A 25,744-nucleotide genomic window follows, 5' to 3' on the forward strand; every position below is an offset into this window, starting at 1 on the left:
CTTCTTCTCTAAAACTTCCAGCCCCACCTTTCCCTTTCACTGCCCAATCACAGGCTCTAGCCTTTATTTGACCAGTTAAAATGGAGAGAAGATGTCCATGGAATCACCCCCTGGGTAGTGATATGCTCCTCCCCTGGGACAGCCCCTCTTCAGAAAGCAGAATTAGCATCAAAATACGAATAGGCAATCCACAACTACTATAGTGTGCTTTACAGCATTAAAAGTTACATAGCTTGGTCTCAGGTGAATGATCTAAATGTACTCCTGTGCTTAGCTGGTATTACTGCAGTGTCATGTGGTTTCTTTCTCTGCTTTCAGTCATTTCTCTTCCTCTCTGAAAAGTTAATTTTGTTAACATTCTAATTTATGTTTCCCATAGGTACCTTAATAAAACTAGAAGATCCCAATGGCTCAAGTTATATATGTAGCAGAGTATGACCTTGTCAGGCATCAGCGGGAGGAGAGGCCCTTGGTCCTGTGCAGGCTTGCTGCCCCTGTGTAGAGGAATGCCAGGGTGGTATATCAGGAGTGGGTAGGTGGGTGGGGAAACACCCTCAGAGAAGCAGGGGGAGGGAGAGATTAGAGGGATTCTGGGGGAGGACCAGGAAAGAGGATAACATTTGAAACATAAATAAAGAAAATATATAATAATAGTAATAATAAAATATTAACAGTTTAGTTTAGTTTATGTTTTTATGGACACAAACTCTCACACACACATACACACACATGTGTATGTGTGTAAGTGTATATGTGTGTGTGTGTGTGAGGGGGGGTTCATGATATATTTGAGGAGGTCAGAGGCCAACTTGTGGAAGTTGATTCTCTCCTTCTACCATGTGGATCCCAGGGATAGAATTCAGATCATCAGCCTTGGCAGCAAGCACCTTTTTCTACTGAGTCATCCACAGCCTGAACAATAGTTTTAAATATAATGTCAATGTGCAAAATCAGCTAGAAAGGTTTGAAATATTTGAAATAGTTCCTTACTGAAGCTATGAGTTATTGAACTAAATCCCCATTGTCAGGTATTGGATAACTCTTTATGAAGTGTTGGTCATGAAGGTCCACCAAACAATCAACACAGGTTCTCGCCACTGCTCTTGATTGCCCATTAGATGTGCACAATGTTGCACAATATAGGGAAGTCAAGCTGAAACTATGATAAAGTCTCAGTTTTATAGAAGAACAAGGTGCTGAGAGTAAGTGAATACTCAGCACCAAACAAGATGTTTAAGACATCTATATTTTCTCCAGGATTTGGGGTTCCTTATTGAAGAGGGTCAAGATGACTGCCGAAGCTAGAAGGTAAGGATGAGGAGCACAAAACAGCATTCTCTGGATAGTACACAGCATTGCAATCATGAACGTCCAATAGTCATGGATGATTTCCCTGTCTTGCACATAAGAGGGCTTTAATCATGCTAACAAGAACGGAGGAGGAACCCACAAGCTTCATCTCTGACCACTCAACTATTCTGTATGGATAAACTCAGGGAAAGGGGTAATCATGAGTTCAGTTTTGCACTTACTGGTGACTCTCACCAAGCTGCAATAGATAGTCACAATACAGTCGTTACACAGATAGCCCTGAGTAAACTAAACTAGCCATACTATAAAATCAGAGATACAGAAAAGTCATTAATTAGGAAAGGAACAGGTAGGACTAAAGGGTGTCAGGGATAATAGAGGTGGGGGGGATATAAAAGAGGGCACAGGGGAGAGAGTAACTAGAATGCAATAAAAATAAAATGATTTAGGTTCATAAAAAGAGACAAAATTTAGTAATTTGAAGTCTTAATTACTTGAAACACTTGTTCCTCCTCAAGGAATGGGTCAATGTTGTGCTATGACTTCTTTTACTTTGTAGAAATAAACCCAGATGCAATGTGACAAAAGAAGGGGGAGGGATAACAGCTCAGAAAAATATCAGAGGAATATTATGTAGTTACAATTAAAGACAGAGGCTGAGGATATCACTGGTAGGACATTCCCCTAATGTGTGGTACTCTGGTTCAATCCCCAGCACAATGGGGAAAGAAAAGAATTTTGTACTGGCACAGGAATGAGCATGCAGAAGTAACTGGGAAGGTACTGCACAGACTGAAACACAAAGATGGGAATAGATTCAAGGACACAGAAAAGCTTTGCTAAACCCAGAATCTACCAGTCTATTCCCTGGTCCAGACTACATTGGTTTTCAGCAGTCATGGTATCCTAAGTCAATCACTGACAATGACAGGTCACCCTTATTAGACTCTATAAGTCTATATGTTCTGTATTAAGTTAGAGTCTGTGCATGGTACATTCCATTGCTTTTTCTCAAGTTTTTAATACAATGTCAGAGCTGTTATTTCAAATCTTTCTGCATACCATTTATCACTCAAAAGAAGCTAAGATTCTGTGAAATATGTAAGTTCCAGAAGATTTTAAAAACAAAAGCAATAAATCTTAGTCCTCAGTAGAATATACTAAACACATCCTGATTTAAGGGATGGGTGATGGGAGCTCTGAGAACTAGTCTCAGATGCCTGTTTCCCCTCATACTGCTGGAGACACTGTGTACCTTAGTGTCACTTTGATTTATTGCATAAGGGATATTCTAGGTTTCCAGAACTCTAGTCTGACTCAGTCTTGCACAGTTCAAAGAGAAAGCACTCAAAAGAACTGCTGTGGTGCCTAAAGGCCTTTTCTGTAAGAAACTCAGGAGATGACTGGATGGAAGTTTCCATGAAAAAAAAATTAAAAAGAGTCAATGTGGTTTGGCAGGAAATGCCCGGAAAATATGAAGCAAGGAATGGGGACGCAGTGTTAAAGCTGGGGTTGTTTGTGAAAAGAAGAGAAAATTATGGCATAGCCAAGAGTCTTCCAAACCAAACAAAGAACAGAGGGTAAAGCTAGCTTCCAATTTCTCTAAATAGAGCCACTGTTCTCTTAACAACCACTTTTCTGAACCATCACGTATGTTTAGCTCTCGATCACCTGCAAATTCTACACATCTGTATCATAATAGTGTGTTTATTGTTTATTGTTTATATTCACTGCAACTTTCTGTATCTGCTGCAAGCACAAACTGCATCAAGCCTGTGTTTAACTCTGAGGATGGAAATAAAAATAAAGTGTACACAAGAGTGTCTATATTTATAGCCAAACAATATTTTGGATAGGACAGGAGGAAAACAAAGACAAGAAAATTTAGAAATATAAATCTTTTGCCGGAAATGACATGTTGTAAACCATACACATTTGTTTTGATTTGTACTTGATGTGATTCAAAATTTTCCTTTTTGTTACTGTTCCTGCAGAGCAGTGCTATCTCAGACATCAGAAATGTAAAGCCCACAACCCTGCATATTACCCTTTTTAATATCTCAGTTAACCTTACCCTAGAAGGTTGCCTTGGTGACTCCTACCTTTAGTTCAGCAGCTCCATCTTTTCCTTAACTATGAGCCTTCCAGCACCTCCCTGCCCACCTGATCACAGCGTTCTTGTTCCTGCTAGGGATTTTGAGCTTCCTTTCTCCCTCAGTTATATTTCCCTAATGTTACAATCCTGCCATCCCCACTAGGCCATGTGCTTCCCAAGTGCAGTGCATGGCTGTCTCTTTCTGGGGATAATTTGAAACCCCACAGAAACCCAGAATGGTATTTGCTTGATTCATGGTCATGATCTGATATGAGCACATTGTAGCAGATTGAAAACGCTCTCGATTTGAAAACTTCACCCAGTTTTCAGAGCAGGATCTCACTGGGCCTGGTTTGATTTTGCACACTGTCAGAGTGATTGTCTCAAATCATAAACCCCATGTCCGTTGTGTGGAGATTTGTCCTTGCCTTGCTTAACCCAATCCTGTGAGTTGGATATGATTTTAATGTTCCCACCATATAGCATTGAATTTAACCCTCAGACAGAGATGTTAGGAAAAGGGAGGCCAGGTGGCTGTTTAGTCCTGATGACTCAGGCCCTGGTATGATTTAGAATGGCTTGCTGTAGCATCTTGTGATCTCTCCTTCACTTCTCTGAGGCTCTACATAAAGTCCTCATGAACAAGAAGGTTCTCACTGGATTCAGAGCCTTTCACTGCAATATGCAGCCTCCTGTAAGAAATCATTGTTTTCTTTATTACATTGCCCAGTATGCAACATTTTTCAGTTACAATAACAGAAAAATGAGCTAAGGGGCCTTCCTAGAAATTCTAGATCTTTCCTTCTGTCAGAGAAAACTGCACCTCAGAATAGATCAATGGTTTGTCACAGACCTATGAGAAAGATGTATGCTGAAATGAAGCTAGGTGTTTGATGCCAGTACTGGAGCTCTGTGTAATGTCCTTAGAAACAGATCTAATTCCTTAACTTGGCTTATAAAGGACTTTCCCGAATGTCTGCTTATTTCATAGGCTGGCTTTTCCTGCAGCTTCCTAAGCATGAAGTCCACTCAGTCAATCCAAGCTGATGTCTGTTCCTGACGCAAAACAGGTCCCCTCCCATGGTGCACAGGTTGCTCCTGGACCCAGATTGTTTCCTGATTACAAATAAATTGGAAAGTGTAACTCCCTGTTTCTATTCTCTATCAATGCCATGTAACAATGCAATTCAACAAGTAACTGGTTTCAACTAAATTCAAGTGATTACCTTGTACTACACTCTAGCATCTCAAGATCTAGCATCATGTCCTCACATGCTACATTCTGTGCTCATATGGCCCATCTAAGCCCAACCACTGCTGCTTGGTTCTCTGCTTGGGGACAGTAGACAATTTCTGATAATCTTTATTAGTACATTTAGTTCACTGACACCTTCTGTTCCTCAGATAGAGAAAACTATAGGACTCAGTGTCTGAATCAGCCATCTCTACTCTTCCCTACAGGACAGGAGCCTTCTTAAGGCCAATAACGCAAATGATCTCTTTGTATATAGCACAGTCTTCCATGAAAAGAGCACTATGCTATCAATTTACATGGTCATGGAAGACAGAAAGGACTGAATCCACGTTCAGAGTCTGGATCCACTCCACCTGAATCTGCCTGGCCAACATTTTGGTGCTTGGTTGGTAGAATCATGATCAAACATACATTGTTTTGTTTTATTTTATTTTGTTTTGAAAGCTTTAATTCTGTCCTTACTTCTTAACCAGAAAATAGTCACCAAATAACACTTGGCCCTAGAGATTTAGAAAAGAGCAAACACATAGATTTGGATTCAGAAACTGTGGGTCATTTTTATGAGCTCTTACAGGAAGGATCTTTTAACAGTTTTATTAAAGTCTATCCAAGCCTTTAGTATCACATCTACAGATCACTTTATAGTTTCTTCAACATTTAATTTTTTTCCTTGTAAAACTCCATGAGCTAGAGAGAATTGAAACAATCACTGCCTGTGCTTTACAGATGATTGTAAGATAATTTGCTTAGAGAACAACTCCAGCTGATACGCTGTGGTTCTGAGTAGAATTCTAAGTGTTCTGATTCTGTATCCTTCAGGGGTGGGTTTTTTTTCCTTTTCTGAACTGGCAGGTAGGACTGACCTACTTTATGCAACCAATTTAAATGTAATATATTTTCAGCAACCTGGCAGAGGCTCTCTCTTCTTCCAAGGTTTCTTTCAATCTGCAAGTACCAAATTACACAGTTCTCCAAAGTGTGAGATCTCAAGCCAGTGGCCTCAGTAAGATCCTCTCCATATACGGTTCCAAAGGCTCTACAGTTCCTGGCACAGTCAGCCTAGAAAGGAAATCAAGATCAGGGGAGAAGGAAGTCCAGAACACATACATGTTTAATAAAACAGGCAGAAAACTGACCCAATGTTAAATGGAAAAACAGAATCCAAACCCTCTTTCCCCACTTCACTCCTAAAAGCATCAGTAGCTCATCATCCTCACATTCTTTCTCTCGTTAAAGGAAAAAATCAGTTTGACATAGTTGTCTTCAGATATAAGGCATAAAACACTTGAAGGGATGGATTACTTGAGTGACTAATCTGTAGTTCTATATATTTTCCTCATCCTTTTATTAAACGTCAGAATTTTAGAGTGAATATACTTATTTATAATAAAACCAATATGTAGAAGCAAACCAGAAGCTACAGCAGCATTACCTCAGTGAGATTCATCTGCTTTTCTTCTTTATTGCTCCATCACAGCTGATTATGACAGACACTCTTTGGTGCATGCGGGGATGAATATGCAAAAGGGAATGTAACATTTACATATTTACTCACTTATAGTGTAAATTACCATATATATGCTGCCAGTTAATGCAGATGAAAGAAAATGAAAGGAAGTTCTTTTATGCAGCCTCACAATTGCAGGTAGCTTTGCAGGCTCCCACTTAACCTCTTTTAAGAGCTTCCATCTTCTTTATGAACATCATTAAGCCTGCTGTGTGTCCTGGTGCCTGAGAGCAAGGCAGAGCCCAGTTCCCACTCTAGGTTTTGACTCCATTCTATGGTCGACATTATTGAATTTAGCAGCTCTATGCCATGCCTATTTAAACCCTCGTGATAATGGCACAGGGTGACATTTGCCCAGGGAAGAAAGGAGAAGAACACTTTATGGATTTATAATGTGACACTTTATCACTTGTCCTTAGGTCAGAATGAAAAGCTGATATTCAGATTGGTAACACACATTGGAAATTTCAACACTTGGAAAGACATTTTAACTTTTGCTTCACTATCAGGTGGGAAAGCTAACACTGCTGACACAGAGTGTACAAAAACACATAACTGTAACTGTAAAGCAGGATTTGATTATTCACAGGATTTTGTTCATGCACAGTTTAAGATCCTGGGCCTACCAGATGGATTAGCAGGTGAGAGTGCTTGTTGCCAAGCCTGGTTACCTGAGACAGATCCCTGAACCCCACATGGTAGAAGGAGAGAACCAACCCACACAGCAAATTGTCTTCTGAACTCCACAAGATTATTGTGCTAAGCGTGTGAACTTGTGTATATACACATAAACACACATGCATGCACATCTCTGAAGAAATAAATGCAAAAGCTTTCTAAGACCAATATTAGTATTTGGATTAGCCATGAATCTGCATGGCTTCCTCTTACTAAGAAGAGCATGGTGACGTTGATAGCAGGAGATGAAGAGTCAAAGTCAAACTGATTAACTGCATAGTATGAGCCAGAGGATATTCTATTACAAGTGTTCTGAGCTTTGGTGTGCAATGATGAAGGTTGCATTTGATTCATATGATGTCTGAATGTTTCCAACATCACCCTTCTAAAACATACACAAAAAGCAAACCATGACTTAGCTAACAATTCAGATGATAACATATTCTGTTGTATATGAATGCATTCACTTAAAATAGCAAAATAAGATAAAAATTATCTTCATCTGATACTTCTTTAAAAACTACATGTATAGTTTATGTTTGTCCAATCAGCTTCTGTATAGGAAAAAAGAACCCAGTAAATGTGGGCTGAGGATAACTGTCTATCTTCTCTGTATTTCCTAAGCTCATGAGAGCAGAAGTCTGGAGAAGCTGTCTGGGAAAAAAAAGTCTGGGCGTTTCAGAGAGAAGAATCAGGCCCTCAGTGCAGATGGGAAGGAGTCTGTAGCATCACTACTTCAGCTGTGACAGTGTAATCCTCAGGACTAAGATCTAAAATGGAGCACCTCCCCCTGGCATGTTGCCAGAATCCTGATTTTGCTCTGGGAACTGACAAACTGAAGTCCATCCAGGTGAGGAGGCAGCAATTTAGGTGCTTTTATCTACACATTCACAAAGCAGCCAAATCCAGCAGGGTCTCAGTGGTAGCCACAGACTATGCAGCAAGGAGCCCAGCATCAGCTCTGTCTGAGAAAACACAAAAAACAGTGTCACCTTTGGCAGGCTGTGTTTCCTTGACCTCCACCCTCTGTGTCTTTAAAACAGGTTTTTCTCCTCTACCCATCCACCGATTCACTGTGAGTACTAGGAGATATGCAAAAACTCATACTCACACAGAGTCACTGTAGCAGTTACTCTTTCTTCTTTGCACTTCCTAGGCAAATATTCTAGATATTCCTCTAAAGAAAATGAAATCAGGATCAGTGATTAAGATGTTTGCTGATTTTACAGAGATCCAAGTTTGGCTCCCCAAATCCACATCAAGCAGCTTACAACTGCCTGTAACTCCAGTTCCAGGATGTACAATGTCTTCTTCTAGCCACTGCGGGCACCTGCACACATATGATGTGCATGTGCACACACACACACACACACACACACACACACACACACATTCAGCCTCAAACATGAATGAACACAAAAAATAAAATAAATATTTGAAAAAAGTGAGTTTTTAAAAAACTAATTGTATAGGCTTCTATCATTAAGAAAAAGCAGGTCTTACGGCAAACCCATGCCTGCTTTCTATACAAAGAAAGCCCTCTGTTTCTTCATTGGTCTGTCTGTTAGAGCAGAACATATTGAAGGGGAAGTGGCCAGACTACCCATGAAAGTTAAGGTGACATCAACCACCTGTGTTCAGATTTCTTGTATTTGTTTGTTTGTTTGCTTGCTTGCTTGCTTGCTTTGCTTTTATTGAAAATAGATTCTTTTCTCATACAGTATATCCTGATCATACTTTCCTTTCCCTCTATTCCTTCCAGTTCCTCCCAACCTCCCCTTTCCTCCAGATCCATTGCTTCTAGGTCATTCATTAGAAAAAGAACAGGCTTCTAACAGCTAACAGCCAAACATAACACAATAAAATATAAGGTGAAACAAAACTTATATCAAAGTCAAACATAGCAACCCAACATAAGGAAGAGACACGAGAGTAAGCATGAGAATCAGAGAGTCATCCATTCTCACAGTCAATTGTCCCACAAAAATACTAAGTGACTAGCTGTAATAGACACACAGAGGACTTGATGCAGGCTCACGCAGGCCTTTTGTTGCTGCTTTGGTCTCTATGAGTTCATTTGTGCCTAACTTAGTTGATTCATGAGGCCTTGTTCTCCTAGTATCCTCCATCTCCTTTGAATTTTTCAGTCTCTGTGCCTTCCCCTCCAAAGGATTCCCTGAGCTCTGAGGGGAAGGATTTGATGGAGATTTCCCACTTAGACACTCTTTCCGAATAATGTGTGGCTGTGAGTGTCTTCACCTTTTTTAATCTGCTGACTAAAGCCTTTCTAATGATGGCAGGATAAGGTACTGGTCCATGAGTATAGCAGAGTATCATTGGAGTTATTTTATTGACAATTTTTTTAGACCAGTAGTCTTGTTTTATCCAAGGTCTCCAGGCTATCTTGTCAATGTTTTTCATTATCCAAGCACTGTTGGATATTGATTCCATCTCATGGGCTGGGCTTTAGGTCAAATCAGACATTGGTTGACTAGTCAACCAATTCTCTTTTGGTAGCCTACAAAATACCTTCCAACACCAAAGAAACTAGAACACAGAGGTAAAGGCCCCATGTATGCACCAGCTCTATTTCTCCATGTTCAATGAGTTGTGTAGGTGCTGTTCTTGGCAGTGCAAGCTGTGTTGTCAGTTTACAGAGAACAGTCCTTTGTTTTAGCAACAGCATGATTTCTTTGGAGATTTCCATGGGATCCCCTTGGCTTACGACTCAATTTGAAATAACCCACTCCCACCACTGAAAGCCTCACTTTGTCTGGTGACAAGAGATAGCTAATTGACACTCCATATCTCCCACTACTAGTACTCCTCATTTGGATCACCTTCATAGATTCCAGGAAGTATCTACTGCAGTAGGTTTCTACACCACTACCCAAATGCCTGCCAACTCCAACTGTCTCTCATTGCACTCTTTTCTTTCATAGTTCCAGATTGTACTTTCCAATTTATACTTACTGCTTTTAAACATTAGAATGGTATAAACCTATATGTACTAAGTAGACAGTGCATTTAGATTTTTAAAATTTTGGTTTGTCTTCAAGCTATGATATACAGCAGGGCACTATCTTGAGGACAGTGCTAGGCAGCAACTTAAGGTCCAAGTTAGCCTTGCAGTCATGAAGAGAATCATGACTAGAGTAGCCTGCTGCTAACCCAGGTGAGCTAATGCACTTCAGTATTTCATATTTGCAATGTATCCAGATGTCTTAGTTACTTTTCTGTTGTTTTGATAAAACATGACCAAAAGCATCTTGGGGAGGAAAGAGTTAGTTTCATCTTACAATTTTGGCGTCACATTCCATCACTTTTCCTATGACTGTAGGGTATAATAAAGAGTACGTTGTAAAATGTGAGATGAGTCAGAGCAGAACCCAAGGCAGGGTCTTGGAGGCAGCAACTGGAGCAGAGGCCATGGAGGAGTGCTGCTCACTCACTTGTTCCATCATTCACTCAACTTGCTTTCCTATACAAATCAGGGCCAGGTTTATAAGGGTTTCATCACTCAAAGTGGTATGGAACCTCTGAAATCAAATGTTAATCAAGAAAATGCCTAACAGACTTGCCTACCAGCAATCCAAAGGAGGCATTTCCTCAACTGAGAGTCTCTCTACCCAAATGAATCTATTTTATGCCATGTTGCTGTAAAACTAACCAGCACACCAATTTTTCTCAGAACTTCACCTTAACCAACCAAGCATACGTAGGCATGTATAATATACACTGTGTTGGGCTTGTTCTGATGCTAAGGTCCTGTTCCCCAATTGGTACTTGATCTATCAGTAAAAAATGACATGGGTTTATTGCTAGGTGGAAGAAATAGGCGGGACTTCCGAGTCCCCTCAGGCAAGCTAGCAGACACAGAGTAGAAAAAGTTTTCATCACGTTTCAGAAGCAAAGCCAACCAGCCATGTGAGATCTCCGGCCAAGTGGCCACAGGCCACTTCTACAGGAGGGCAGCTGGGGATGTTGAATTGGGGCTAAACATAACAGAGCAACTAAAGTTGAGGGCAGGTAGAGAGGTGCAGAGCTAAGAGTATTGAACAGGCCACACTTCTCCAGATAGGAGATAAGTAGCACCCAGCAATTGTGCCAGTAAGGCAAGTTGAAATTGAACAACTATGTTTCATCAATTGAAACTATGTTTCATTCGCAGCTTTTCATCTGCGAATCTAGTATTCTCTGGTCAGGGACTAGCAATGTGGTCCATTCCCAGAGCTTAGTTGCAGTAGCAAAAGCGACATGCAATACACTATATGCAAGTAATATCTCTGTCTCAAAACAGTTATACACATTGGTAGGAATTTGATAGTGATGGAAATCTATTCAAGAAAGGATTTTTGTAAATGTTTTTTATAAAATTATTGCAAACATAATTATCACTAGTTAGCTGTACTGCTTTAGTTTTAGGTGTCTGTTTTCTGTTTTTCTTTATAGCTATTGAATTATTTTTAAGGTACTCCTTTGGATAAAACTGTTTCTAATCTCTTTGCACTTGTTTTATATATAATATGCCAAACAATTTTAAAGTAATTATTATCTTATCCTAAACAAAATATTTGCATTCTATGACTCTATAAAACTCAAGTGTATAGATATATTATGTCTTAGGTATGATTTTATTGATGTGAAGAAATACCATAACCAAGGCAACTATTATAAAGGCAAACATTTAATCGATCCTGGCTAACAGTTTTAGAGGTTCAGTCCATTATCTTCATGGTGGGAAGCATGGAATTATGCAGTCAGACTTGATGCTTGAGGAGTCAAGACTTCTACATCTTGATTTGAAGGCATTCCGGAGGAGACTATCTTCTGCAGGCAGCCATGAGGAGTCTATCCACAGAGAGCAGAGAGCGGAGCTTGAGTACTAGGAGACCTTAATGCCCACCCCTACAGGCGACACTTCCTCCAACAATTCACATCTACTCCAATAGGGCCACACCTCCGAATAATGCCACTCCCCATGGTCCAAGCATTCAAATTCACGAGCCTATGAGGGCCAAACTTAATCAAACCACCATAATTTGAAGTACAGTTTGTATGGTTTATTTTAAAGAAATAATCATTTCTATTTCTTAAAGTCAAGAATACTTCATAGTTCATTTTTTAGTTTGAATTTTGATTGTAACTTAATTTTATAATGATTTAATTATGATAGGTAATTACAAAGATAAACAGACACTGTGCTTTTATTTTATTTTATTTTTTACTTTCTCTTTCAGGTTTTTTATTCATTAATTTATTAATTTATTTAGTTACTTTATATCCTGGTCACAGCTCCTCCCCACATTCTCTCCTCCCAGTCCTACCCTCACAAATACTTCTCCCCGTTACTCTCTCCCCTTTTACTCAGAGAACAGAAAGCCCCACTTGAGTACAACCCTCCCCTGGGACATCAGTTCTCAGCAGAACTAAGGGTATCCTCTCCCACTGAGGCTGAGCAGGCAGTCTAGCATAGCAAGCCCCACAGACTGTTCTGCATACCCACAAAAACTGCATTATAAAGTTCCCTGACAAGGCCAATGTTGTGTAGTACTGGTGATAGACACCAATCTATGTGACATTCATACTCCACGTAAGGTTGAGGTCCTTCTTTCTCTACTGAGGAACTAGCAGTCCTATACTTTGAGATTTGGCTTTTCTGATTCTTCCCTTAAGAATGAAGATGTCATTGAATATGCTTGTGAGCACTCACTTCGGCTAATTACAAATTTAAAGGCTGTTCAACTCATGATGCAGTTACTTTCCTATACCTCACAGTAAGTGGAAAATGTAAATTAAAGCTGCTTTGAATGACCTTAAATCAATCAAGCAACACAGCTTAATATCACAATCCAGTAAAATGTAGTTGTTTTCCCTTTGATGACAGGGCTAACAGATACAGTGAACTGTCTTTTGCATTGTGGCATCTGCTGTGTTATGCTGTGTTGTTATTTCCCATCGATTTTGGTGTATAAATATCTGGCAGAATAACTTAATAGGACACAAGATTTATCCTGCCTCATTTCTCACAGGTTTGGGCTATATTGATTGTGAGCCTGTAGTGAGACAGAACACCACTGGAGCTGGAGTATGTAACAGACAATACCTCATCTCATGCTAGATAAGAGGGAAGAGAAGGAAGGGAGTCAGATGTACCCTTCATAGGCCCTCTTTCAGTAAAGACCCACCTTCTTGAATTGTGACACCTTCAAGAATGTGTTGACCAGTTGCTCACAAGCCTGTGTGAAGGGCATATCCAAAGACTACTCATTTTAGTCAGGACTGTTATAGACCGTAGTCTCTTGAGAGAACCTGTATGATAAAGACTTGTTAGAGGGAAGAAACACTTCAATTTATTCCATGCCCCTAGGATTACCCCATCTTTTCAAAACTGTGCCCATAAACACTAAGTAAATGCTTTCAAATTATTGGTTGGCTTCAGGATTCCAGATGGTTTTCAAAAGTTGATTTGACACATACGTTTTCCTCCCCTGAGATGATGTTAAAATGTGTCACCAGCTGAAATTAGACTCTTGTTGAAAAACTAGCTTAAGAATTTAATAATTCGGGGCTGGAGAGATGGCTCAGTGGTTAAGAGCACTGATTGCTCTTCCAGAGGTCCTGAGTTCAATTCCCAGCAACCACATTGTGGCTCACAACCATCTGTAATGGGATCTGATGCCCTCTTCTGGTGGGTCTGATCATAGCAACTGTGTACTCACATTCATAAAATAAATAAATCTTCTAAAAAAAGAATTTAATAATTCAGCATTTCACACAATCAAATAAAGGCAGATGTTTGAGAACTATAATATTAGTAATATCTTTGATTTTCCGATCCATGCTAGAGGTGCACTGCCAAGGTAAGGATGCAGCCAGAGTGACACCAGGATTTTGGTCACATAACAGCCGGGGAAATGTATCATATTCTTAATGGATGTCTGTAATTGCATGTACATTGGAAACAATGATAGCTGCATAGCCATCCTGCCCAGAAGAGCAGGACACAAGCAATGTTTTTTCTGTCCTTGAGAAAATGGAGCCAGAAATCTTCTGGATGGAGGAAGATGGCAGTAATATTTCTCGTGCAAATGACAGAGATTTTATAAGGTATTTCTGCATGTAGGAGAATAAACTTAAAGCTACACTTACCTGAACTCTATGTTTGTGCCCAAATTCCACTGAGATCAAGGCCAGGAAATGTTAGTCAAAGGACCCAGAAGTTAGGAAGGATGAACAAAATTAGCTATCTATTTCACAACACACCGACAACAGGGACTAGCAATGCGTTGCAGTTTTGAAACTTGCTGAGAAAATATGTTTTTTTTTTAAAGCCAGGTCAGGTAACATACTGGTAATTAGTTCAATTTAGCAATTCACAATAAACAATTCTTTTAAAACATGTTGTACATGATAAATACATACAATTTTAATGAGTTAAAAGCAAAGGACCACTTCAAAAAATTATTCCACTGTTAATTAGGATTCACTCTGGCATGGCAGACAGCCAAAGTTTAGTCCTATCCAAAAAAGATGCCCACCTCCAGAGAAATGATTCAGCAAAGAAAGTGTTTGCTGAGTAACTATGAGGATCTGTTTCTGAATTCCCAGTATTTACATAGAAAGCTGAGCTTAGTGGTATGTGTCTGTAGCCTCAGGGGTAGAAGGCAGAGCCTGGAGGGCTGCCTGGCTGTCAGTCCAGCTGAGTCATGAGCTCCATGTTCAGTCACTGACAGACCATGTTATAGAAAAGTATGTAGAGAGCAGCAGAGGAAGACACCTGACACCAGCTGCTGGTCACCACACATGTACACACACACACACACACACACACACACATATACATAAAATACACATGTAACACACACACAAAATAAACATACAACATATGCACATACACATAAAGGATACCTCACTTCTAGTTCATAATCCTAAACTTGAGCATTTCCCATAGGAAGTCCAATGTAGATACTTATCATATATCTCCAATCACATATAGGGCAACTATTGTCTCATTGACAGTTGTTCATATTTTTCTGGACATCCTTAATCACTCTACTGTGTTCTAGGTAAAGGGGGAATGATTTCCTCTGACTTCCTATGATGTTTCCTCTCTCCCTTTACTAATGAGCAAATGTCCTCTCTTCATATGACGGTACATCTCATATGTCAGCAAATTCCTGATTTCCAAACCTTGATGAATCATGCTTTTCTCACATGGGAAATAAGTCAAGATATTTCATTTTTAAATACTCCAGATGTCTTAATTTTCCCATTACTGCATGTGTAGAAGGGTAGTGGACATAGCTTAGCGTAAAAGGTTGGGTCTTACGTTTCATACATACTATTCCTAGCTATTAGATGTAAACTACGAACACATGCACATGTGTGCATACACACAAGTGTGTGCTTGTTTTCTTAATATAAAAAACCGCAAGTCTACACTTTTTACAAACATATGAATATATATCTGTGTGTATATTTCTGTATATGCACATATACCTGTGTTTATATTCTGTATGTATAATAAAGAAAGACTATTATGAATAAAGTTATCTAAACTACAACAGCTCCCTATTTACCAAACAAATCTTAGAACTGTAAATAAAGTTTTATTAAGAGTGAGAATGTGTTTGTTTAATCATGAAAGTGGCTTTCTTATAACTAGGTAGCAACAATTAAAGTAACATATAAAGCACTAATATTGGCTTAATTGTGCCCCTTGAGTTCATACATTGAATTCCTACAATCTAGTGCCTAGTTGCACTACTCTATAGTTGCAGATAATCTTCACAAGAGTGATCAAATTAAAATGAGATTATGAAAACAAGTCCTAACACAATGTGATGGTATCCCTCTAAGGAAAGATTTGGAAATAGACACATACACAAGCAAGCCATAAGAAGAGAGTAGTGGCATCTGTAAGTCAACATCCCTAATACACTGATCTTAGGCACACCAACCACTAGTACTGTGATGTTGAAGCCCTTTGTTTGTATTATGAAAGAGCCCTCATAGACAAACCTAAATGTGTATGGATGGGGTTGCATACACAAGTGTAAATACAGATACAACCTTCTGAGTTGCTCAGTGCTACATATATTTGATTCAAGGCTAGCTATTTGATACTGAATAATCAACTTAGGGATTGCCCATGGAGAAAAACTACTTCTTTCCTCTCAGCATCCTCTAGTTTCCTTTTTTTTTCCTAGGAATGGGGCACCATGAGTTTTCCCCCTTTCACAATAGCTTGTCTACTTGTGTTTTCCTTGTTCAAGTTTTGGTTAGACAGCCTTACAGTTTCCTTATCATAGGTGAACCTTCCCTGTCATTTCTTGAAGACAGTATTGTGCAGCCAATTTTCTGGTCCTCTGGTTTTTGAAATCTTTCTGACCATATCTTCAAAATTGTTCCCTTAGCCTTTTTTTTCTGAAGACATTGTGTTGTAGTTTTATTCACTGTGGCTGGGATTCCCATGGTCCATTATTCTCTGTATTTTGACTGCTTGTGCTTGTGATTTTTGGTAATGGTCACTGATCATTGCAAAGAGAAGCTTTTTCAGTGAGTCTGGGAGCTACATGTAACCTGTGGTTATAAGGATAAGAGGAATACAATTAGAAGTTATGCTGGTTTTATAACTTAGCAATAGTAAGTTCTCCTCTAAGATCCATAACACTATTATTGCTAGCTAACTGAATATGATTCAAGTACCAGGCATGGTTTTGCCTCTGCTGAGGGCTTTAAATCCAATTAGACATCTTCTGGTTACCACCAAGTATGAGTGCTGTTATTGCACCCACAGGAATATCATTCTAGGCTGGTGTTTGCTGTAGCTCTTAGGACTATTGGTTGCTTTCTTATATTAGTACTTTGCATAATCCCTTCCAGTTCTATGAACGTTAGTCTTCAGGGAGACTATCAGGACAGATCCATCTCTGAGTCCTGTGTCTAAACTGCATGGTATCTTCAGCAATAGAGATTTAGCCTCAACTGCTGCCAACCAGAGGCAATGGTAATAGCCTCTATTGTTTCAGGAGTATCTTGGACTACTCTGACCAACAACTCAAAAGATAGTTTCTCATACCTGGTATGGTTATACTGTTAGTATCTTATACTTTATGGCCAATAGTCATTTATAAGTGAGCACCTACCATGCATGTCCTTTTAGTTATGGGTTACCTCACCCAGGATGATAGTCTTAAGTTCCATCCATGTTCCTGAAAAATTCATGATATCTTTGTTTTTAATAGCTGAATAGTATTCCATTGTGTAGATGTACCACATTTTCTTTATCCATTTTTTAGCTGAGGAACATCGAGGTTGTTTCCAGTTTCTGGCTATTATGAATAAAGCTGCTATGGACATAATATAGCAAGTGTCTCTGTGGTATACTTGAGCATCTTTTGGGTATATGCCCTGCTGTGGTAGAGCTAGGTCTTGAGGGAGAACTATTTCCAGTTTTCTGAGAACTACCAAATTAATTTTCAAAGTGATTGTACAAGTTTACATCCCCACTAGTAGTACAGGTGTGTTCCCCTTGCTGCAATCCTCACCAGAATGTGCTATTTCTTGAGTTTTTTATCCTAGCCTTTCTAATTGGTATAAGATGGAATCTCATGGGTCATTTTTATTTTCCTGATGACTTAGGACATTGAATATCTCTTTAAGTGTGTCTCAGCCATCCAAAAGTCCTAACTTGAGAAATCTCTGTTTAACTCTATACCCTATTTTTAAATGGGTTGTTGATATCTAATGTCTTGTGTTCTTTATATATTTTGAATATTAGCCCTCTGTAAGATGTAGGCTTGATGAAAATCTTTTCCAATCTGTAGGTTGTCATTTTGTCCTATTGACAGAGCTTTTTAGTTTTATAAGGTCCCATTTATCAATTGTTGAACTTAGATCCTGAGTAATTGGTGTTCTTTTCAGGAAGTTGTCTTCTGTACCAATGAGTTCAAAACTATTCCCCATTTTTTGTTCTATTTGATCTAGTGTATCTGGTTTTACATTGAGGTCTTTGATCCATTTGGACTTGAGTTTTGGACAGGGTGATAGATATAGCTCTATTTGCATATTTCTACATGCAGACGTCCAGTTAGACCAGCACCATTAGTTGAAAATGTTTTCTCTTTTCTATTGTATGTTTTTGCATTCTTTGTCAAAAATCAAGTGTCTGCCAGTGTATTGGTTTATTTCAGGATCTTCAACTCAATTCCATTGATCAACGGTTCCTATACTGATACATGCAGTTTTTATTACTACTCCTCTGTAGTAGATTTTGAGTTCAGGGACAGTGATACATTCAGAAATTCCTGTATTGTCCAGGATTGTTTTAACTATTTTGGGTTTTTTGTTTTTCCATGTGGAATTGAGAATTATCCAATATTTAACAATTTACTAAACTAATGTATTTGGAGCTACTTAAATTAGTTTAAAACTAGCCTTTGAGGCATTAGACATTATAGGGATTGCATAGGATTATAGGGTTGCTACAGTGAAGATTGGTTATTATGGACTTCTTAAGCCTTTACCCTCAAATACTTTACTTTGAAGTCTTCCTGGTGATCAGATTCTAGAATTACATTCCTCATGAGAAAGCTTTCTCTTCCTCTTTGCCACAGGAGAAACACAAAAGATGCTAGTCTGAATCCCAGAAGCAGTTACTGAAGATACCAGGTCATGATGTCACCCTAGTTGCAAATGTCTAGTTTCCAGAGCTGTGGAAAATTCACAGTGGCTATTCACAAGACACTTATTCCACTCTGACACAGTAGTCTAAGATGAGCACCAGAGAAGTGTGATAAAGTACAGAGTGCTCAAAAATTATTACTGTAAATCAGGCATAGTGCTACATGCCTTTAATCCCAACGCTCAGGATGCAGAAGGTTGGAGGCCAACCTGGTCTATGTAATGAGTTTCATGACAGTCAGAACTACATAGTGAGATAGGTATACACACATACAGATATACATGCATACATACACATATGCATATATACATACAGGTATATATGTATATACACACACACACACACACACACACACACACATATATATATATATGTATGTGTCATGTGTCATCCTCTGATGGTCATCTCCTCATGCTTCCTATAATTGCGAAGTTGTAGGATGTAAACATGTGGTGTATAAATGTTTAAAAATGAGAATTCACACAAAAACTCAGGATTCCATTAGCTCTTCAAACAACTGTCTGGCCACACTTCCAGAAGAAATCATTATCTATAGCTGACTGGTAGCTAACTATCCTCATGGTCTATTGTAAACCCCATTAATGCCTGAGGTTATCTGAACATGTAGTTTAGGTATGTCTATCCTAGTGTGACCTCTGCCTTCTCATTAAGAAATATGACACTGCTTCTCAAGTTCAGTAAAAAAAGGAACCCCTTGGTTAATTAATTAAACAATTATAGTAGGAGAAAAGGCCAGCCTGAGACATATTAACATTTTTGCCTTGGGGGGGGAGAAATTTTTTTTCTAATGGTCAAGTGCAAATCGAAGGAGGTAGTAGCAATATGAGTAACAGTGCAAATCCACGGGAGTTATTCTGAAGGGAAATACTGGCTCTGCATCATATCACCAAAGTGAACAACATAATTCCTTATGGGTGTCCTTAAATAATAAAGGACATTACAGAGTACTCACCATGGCCCTGCAAAGGATAGGTGGTATTGTGAACAGGCTTATATGGCACCTTAGTGTCCCTAACATGGAATGGTATAGTACACAAGTGTGTATGTGTATAGAAGTATGTATGTATGTATGTATGTATGCATGCATGTATGTATGTATGTTTGAAAAATTGCAGTCGTGTGTACAAGGTAACTTAAATTTACATGATCCACATAAACTGTCCATATGTCTAATTCTTTATCACTGTCATTCCAAAGAAATCCTAGTGGTCTCCACCCCACTACAGTGTGAAACTCTTTAGAGCAAACCTGTAAAAACCTATGCAAAAATCCCTGGGCATTGCAGGAGTGTCAAGGTCACAGTGGAAGACAAGGACCATCTATCTACACATGGTGATGACACCTAGCAAGGAACTTAGATTTTTATATTGTGCACACCCATATATTCTACCCAACTTAAAGATTTAAAGGAGCAAATCATTCAAACTACTAAAAATATATAAAATACAAGTATTCCAACATTAAAAAACAGTGTATCTTCAAGAGGAGTTCATGAAGATGTACTCGGAGTACATGGGATGTACATGAAGCACATGAGGACGTATGTAAGGATACACATGGAAGTGGAAACAAATGATGGTTAAAAACACTAAGCAAAGCTCAGAATCCCCTTACAACAGGAGGAACAAGGGAAATGTACACGACAAAAAAGAAATACTGTTCTCAATAAACATCATCAAATGTTTTGTCTTTCTAATGACTAGCAAGGCGACACCAGAAGAAAAAAATAACTCATGTGGCCAGAGTGAAATAACCACAAAAGCTCTGAAAGTCACAACATAAAGGTAAATAAAAATTCAGTTTGGAAAGCAATAGTCAATATGTGACTGACAAGAAGTTTCTGTTCCAGGGACGACACTCCAGAATCAATCTATATTGATTTAGAAACAAATCAAGCTCATATAGTTGATATTGTAAAATTTCTGTAAAAACTTGAGAGTAATTTGAATGTTCATTGCTCACTAAAAATATTTAGTTAGCATACTGCATGACTGTTGTGCTGGCTAGGTTTTATGTCATCATGACACAAGTTAGTCATCTGAGAAAAGGGGACCTCAATTGAGTAATAAGATTGGGCTGTAGGTGGGCCTGTAGGACATTTTCTGAATTACTGATTGATTGTGGGTGATGCCATCCAGGGCTGGTGGTCCTGGTGGACCTATAAGAAAGGAGGCTGAACAAGTCATGAGGAGCAAGCCTGTAAGCAGCGTTCCTCCATGATTTCTACATCAGCTCTCCTTCCAGATTCCTTGTCTGTTTGAGATCCTGTTCTGACTTCATTTAATGGTGAACAGAGTGACATGAAAATGTAAGTAAAATAAACTCTTTCCTCCCCAGTTTGCTTTGAGTCATAGTGGCTTATAGCAAAAGAAACTCTAACTATGACAATGGTCTGGATGAATTTTTTCAATAGATTGCTAATATTTATGAGCCAGTGACATGGCTCAGCATGTAAAGGTGCTTGGTGCTTGCCCCACAAACCTAGCAACCAAAGTTCAATCCCTGGAAGCCGTATGGTGGAAGGAGAGAGTCAACTGTGACCTCCACACTCACACACTACACTAACACATTTGCACATGCACACAGGTAGACGGATGGACAGACAGACAGATGAACAGACAGGCAGCTGTTCAAAAGACTATAGTTTATGCTGGAGATAGTAGCACAAAGCTGTGGTGGATGTAGAAGGAACAGGAACTCAACCAGCCTCGGCTACATAGAGAGTTCAGTGGCAACCAAATATACCTAACACCCTCTCTTAAAAACAAAACAGAAACAAAAATCAGTTTTAGAAAGGGAACTGTTTACTTGGAAAAATATAAGAACATTTTTAAAGTAAGATGAACTGTGAATAGAAATGTACACACAGCATGATTAAAAACATATTAAACGTGCAGTAACGGGAGATAAGAGTTGTCCAGGAAAATAAGCAGACTGAATTTTATATCACTCTGACATTCTCCGGAGCTGCCTGGTTTTTAGGACCCAGTGTTGCATCTAGTAGTCTAAACCTCCAGTAAGTTCAGGCCAGCTTCTTAGTCTATACATTGATTGCCCATAAAGGGACAAGATGTAGGCAAATGACTGATCCTGTCCAACTGGGGTGACTTGTTCTGGCTATGACATGTCCATCAACATTGCTTTAACCTTACATTACAGTGTTTACTTTTGCCTGATACATAGGACAGCTCCTTGCAAATTATAAACTGGGCTTTTCCTGCCCTTCGATGGATTATCTACTTTCCCAGGCAGAGAAGCCCCTGAGGGAATACCCTGTATTCCCCACCCTGACTCTATTCAGTATCACTTTACACAAGACTCACTATACATGCAATGAGAATTCAGCACCACACAATGTTTAATTTAATCCTTGGCTGCCATGCATTGGTTCCCCCAGCTGTGAGTTTCTCATCTCTGTCTGCCCTCAGTGGTCACCTCCTTCTTTGATCAAATCTGAGAGTGGTGGGATGTGGTCTTGGGAGTTCATCCTAGCTAACAGGCAGACATCACAGCTGTCACACATGATGGCAAGAGCATTCCACTGATTCTCCCAAGGGGCCAGCTCCAGAATTTCTTTGGAGATAACCACATGGTGATCTGAAAGGCAGCAAAGTAGGAAGACAAAAATAAGGGTGTGTTGAAGTCAGTCTGTCATCACTTTATCCAGCTGCATCCTCTGAGGGCCAGGGATTAATCAACAAAACACTGAATAAGGTACTTTAGGACAATGGAGGACGTGAGTCCCAGTACTTACAAACTTAGAAGAGACTGCCGTGAAACCCATATTAAAAAATTATCTCAGTATGGCTGGAGAGATGGCTCAGCAGTTAAGATCACTTCATGTTCTTGTAGAGGACCCAAGTTCAGTTCCTAGCACTTACACTGGGCAGTTTGTGACCACCTGCATCTCTAGTTTTAGAGAATCTGACACTGTCTTCTGGCCTCTGGGGACACCAAACATGTACATGGTACACATGCATGCATGTAGGCACTACTCATACAAATAAAGTGAAAATAAATAAATGCTTAAGAATTATTTAACTATTGACAGAATACATCACTGTCTTAAGTTGAAAGGATGTTCCAATGCCATGGAGCTGCCCTGATTTCCATATGCATGAGAAGAAGCAGAGCCTAAGCAGTGTGACCCTGACTCAGCCATCACCTCCCTGGATATAGAGTTGGGACAAATGATGACACTCAACCAGGATGTGGGCAGGAAGCACACAGCATGAGAACCCTAGTCAACTTGAGAGTTTAGAAAGGGGGCTTGAGAAAGAGATGTATAGGGTTTAAGAAGACCTGTCATAGACCCCAAAGTGTTCCTGGACTGATAACAGCAGGGATCCACAATCCTGCAATGGGAGTTCGCAGTGACTTCCAGGGTACTGCTTGACAGGTAGAAGATAGACGCAATAACACTTGGCCAGGCTGCAGTGCGGGGGCAATCCTGTGGTCTGTATGTCTTTATGTGATGGTCAGCTAGGCCTGGCCATGAGGAATGGAGGAGGAAAACAAACTTAGTCTATCCATGTCCTAGAGGTAGGGAGTGAGGCATGCTAATCAGGGTTACTTGGTAAAAACATTAGGTGCTCATGGAATGGAAGGCAGGAGTGAGGGCACAGGTTATCCTTTTCTCCAGAAATCAGGTGTCTACCTTTACTGTCTAGGTGTTTTGTTTTGAAGTGTGTGTGTGTGTGTGTGAGTGTGTGTGTGTGTGTGTGTGTATGCATGAAGCATGTGTTTATGTATACCCACAGAGGCCAGATGAAACCATCCGATGTCCCAGAGATGAAGTTATAGGCAGTTGTGAACTCCCTCGATGGGGGCCCTGGGAACTGAACTCAGGACCTCTTCAAGAGCAGCAAATGTTTCCAGTACATCACTCCACCATCAGAATGTAAAGTATTTTTATTGATTTTTTTCATATTCTTTATTATGGAAAGGTATTTAAATGTCTTTTATCCCCTTTTCCAAAAATATAAACTTTGTTTCTTTTAAAATATATTTTATGTAAAATATATTTAACACAAACAAAATTTTACACAACTATATTATAAATAAAACATCAATTTAATAGTAGTAAAAATTATTTTACAAAGAAATCACAATTTGTCTTAGAAAAAAGGCTCCCACATAAAATTTTTCTAAGAACCACCTTTAACAGAACTTTAGCCTGATACCGGCTCTGGCCTGCAGGTGGCGATAAAGGCAAAAATTCAAAATGCAAGCTTGCTTGCTTTGTTTAGTCATTCATTCGTTCATTTTCTCACTGGTGCTGGGGATACCTAGAAGCCAGGGCCTCACACATGCTAGGTGGAGCTCCTCTGAGCTACAACCCCCTCTCAAACACTTTTCTAAAAATCAAGCTGATTAATCTCCAAGCAGTTTTTCAGTCCCCTGTTCTTCTATTCAGTAGTCTGCACACATGCTGTATGCCCTCACTTGGTTTGGACAATGTGCCTTGGTGCATGCCTGTCAAACCATGCTGGACTCTGAGACAGCTGTCTTTCTTGTAAGGGTAGCCTGGCAGCCATGTGTTCCTCCATGGAGGCTTGGCTGAGTGGGTTTGGATTCAAGGATACAGAGAACTTATCTGCAGTCTGGGTACCAAGGTGCAAAGGAAGTGGACTGGGCCAACTGCATTTATCTTTTCTGAGATTTAACCTTAAGGGAATTAATTAAGTTATATGTGACTGATAACACAAAGGGAGATTACTCAAGGGTATTAATGACATTCTATTATTTGGCAAAAGGAAAAAAAAAGTCAGTGACCCCTGGTGTACATCAAAGCAAGAAGGTTCAAAATAGAATATGTCCAAGCCAGAGAAAATGAAAGCAGAGAATTCAGTAGTTAGTGGACTTAGGACAAGACATGAAGCCTCATTTCCCTAGGAGTGGCGAGTCCAGACAGGCAAGTATATCCCTGCTTCTCATTCAGGCCTGCTCATAGACTGTGCTGCTACTACAGATCCTCGTTGATGCAGTATTGGACTGACAAGAGAAGACTGAAGACAGCCAGGCAGAAGTCATCAGATGAAGAAGTGAGAGAGTCAAAGAGTAAGGAGCATAGGGTAAAAAATCAGCAAAGGCACTGGCTCTCTGATATGCTTTGCACATGGGGATCAGGTCCTGTTCTAGTCTGTTCTGAGACCCAGTGGGCTATGGTTTTCACTGCTAGATCCCTCTGCCTAGGCACCTTTCTAATCCAGTGCACAAAGACACTTGATAAAATATGAGAAACAAACACAAACAGAGCTTAACTAATGTAGAAGCAAGGGCAGACAGGGATGTATTTGGTGATTCCTCCATTTGGGAAGGAGGTGACTAGAGACAACGTATTATTGTTCTGTGCCTCTTTTCATTCTCAATAATGTTGGTCTCAGAAGACAGATTCAAGAGTCACATGAATGATTGTGTGTGCTTCATAGTTACCTCCAAAAGCACATGCCAACAAGAGACTGTCTGTGGATACATAGGTCTTCCATGTCCATTGGTTCTGCATCTGTGAACTCAACCAACCTGGATGCAAAATATACAAAGAAGGCAACTGCATCTGTGTAAGCATGCACACCCTGTTCTCTCATAGGAACCATTTGCATAGCATTTACAGTGTGCTAGCTGATACAAGAAATGTGGAAACAGTTTAGAGCCTGCTTCTTACACTGTGGGTCAAGACTCTACACTTGACGGTTGTGAAAATTGTGGCAACAGCAAAAGTTTGGTAAATGCATAAGGACCAGAAAGTAGTTCAAAATCAACAGTGCAGTGAATCTGGGATGTTTCTGCCTGTGCTCGCCTGTGCAGCACTGTGGTTTCCTGGCAACCATGGTTCTGAACACACAACACCAGTGATTACTCTGCAGTCATCACACCACGGTGTCTGAAACACCTTAGCCAGGACTGAAGCCTGTATACTGTGTTAGGAACTGCAGGGTGTTTGTTGGTTTGCTTGTTTTAAATTTCGTCTTTCAGTGTTTCTTTTCTTTCCTTCCTTTCCTCCCTCCTTCCCTCTATCCCTTTCTCCCTTTCTTCCTTCCTTTTTCTGAGAGAGAGTCTCTTTATGTAGTTCTGAGCCCTGGCTGTCCTGGAATTCACTATGTAAACCAGTAGGTCTTGAACGGATAGAGATGCACCAGTCGCCTCTGCCTCTGCCTCTGCCTCTGCCTCTGCCTCTGCCTCTGCCTC

Source organism: Grammomys surdaster, unplaced genomic scaffold, assembly GCF_004785775.1.
Source record: "Grammomys surdaster isolate TR1022 unplaced genomic scaffold, NIH_TR_1.0 64, whole genome shotgun sequence".
NCBI lineage: Eukaryota > Metazoa > Chordata > Mammalia > Rodentia > Muridae > Grammomys > Grammomys surdaster.